The following is a 1,550-nucleotide window of genomic DNA, read 5'->3' on the forward strand; positions in this document are numbered from 1 at the left end:
GGACAGACCTTGTAGGTCATGATAAGAAAGTTTCCTATTATACTAAAAACAATGGAATATCACTGAATGATTTTAAATAAGGTGAATGGATTGAAATGGGGTGGCATAACCATCAAATACTATGTCCATAAAGCTAGAGCTGAAAGTGATAGAAAGGGAACAAATCAGAGACTTCACAGTTGCTGGAGAAGGAAGATGCATTTGCCAGTTTATAAAATGTTTTGAAGTTTGGACAACGGACAAAAGATTGCATATTACAGGAATGTGAATCAGGGACTAAGAAGAAGTGCTCTGGACATCTTTCCCAACCCTACATAATCATTTCATACTAAAAATACATTATTGCATTTGTTTTGCTAATATTTTATTTAAAAATTTGGAGTCTGTGGTTAAGAGCAGAGGATCTGAAACCAGACTGTCTGGGTTTGCAGTGCATTTTGTCTGTATAGGCTTAGGTAAGCTAGTCACAATTTCTCAGGCAAAGTTTTCTCATCTGTAACATGGGAACAATCATGTTCCTTATCTCACAGATTTGTTATTTTTTCTTTCACTCTTTTATTTAGACCTTTAAATTTGTTACAGATATATGTGGATTTTTCTAGCATTATTTTATCATTTATTTCTCTTTTAATTATATTGTTATCAGAGAAAGTAAATTTATGCTACTGGTTATTTTTATGATTGTTTTAAAATATTTTTGAAGCTGTCCTCTGTTTTAGAAATGATTTCTATTCTCCACATTCCATCTTATCAGTTCTCTCTTCAGCTGCGTCTAATCTCCTCTTCATTCCATTTATTCGTTTTTTTTTTTTCCTTTAGGCGAGGCAACCCTTGGTTGACCTCACAGATTGCAAGGACTTTGTCAGCTTACAATTCTTTATTTATTTATGTGATAGGCCTAAAGCACCTGGTCTTCCTAGGTAGTCTCCCATCCAAGCACTAACCAGGCCCAACCCTGCTCAGCTTCTGAGATCAGACGAGATTGGGCTTGTTCAGGGTAGCATGGCCGTAGATTCATTTACTCATTTTTTAAAACCTTGAATAAATTACTTTTTGCTTCCAGAAATTTCTTTTGGTTCTCTTTCAGATACATGTGTTATTTTCCATAGAGTTCTATTTATTCAACTTTGGTATTTAAATATTTCCACATTATTCTATAACTTCTAGTTTTTTGGTTGTTAAGTTTTATTTTTGTTTTTTGGTTATTTTAGTTTTTTGGTTGTTAAGTTTTATTCTGGTTTAAAGGATGGAGATTTTATAATCTATTAAGACAAGGTGAGATTTGAATTCCCACTACTCCATATTGTATTTTCTTTGGATGGGTACTACAGTCTTAGCATCTACCTCCTAAGATCTATGCCTCCTCTAATAACTGAGTATTGTCACTGTATCAGCTTCAAATTATTGCTCCAACATTGATTTCCTTTTTTCTTTCTTGCATATGGTGTTTTCTCTTGTCTTATTTTCATTGATTTAATGTTTACTACTTTATCGAGAACTTCTATGGGCTTAAACTAGGAAGTGGGATAAAGTGCATCAGTTGAGTTGTC

At 33.5% G+C, this 1,550-nt stretch overlaps 1 pseudogene; it reads right to left on the bottom strand.

The window, feature by feature from the left end:
- Positions 1-895: 895 nt before the first annotated feature.
- On the bottom strand, positions 896-1,014 carry LOC118610635 (annotated as a pseudogene).
- Between the last annotated feature and the right edge of the window lie 536 nt (positions 1,015-1,550).

The sequence above is a fragment of the Rousettus aegyptiacus genome, unplaced genomic scaffold (genome assembly GCF_014176215.1).
Source record: "Rousettus aegyptiacus isolate mRouAeg1 unplaced genomic scaffold, mRouAeg1.p scaffold_m13_p_12, whole genome shotgun sequence".
NCBI classification, from domain to species: Eukaryota; Metazoa; Chordata; class Mammalia; order Chiroptera; family Pteropodidae; genus Rousettus; species Rousettus aegyptiacus.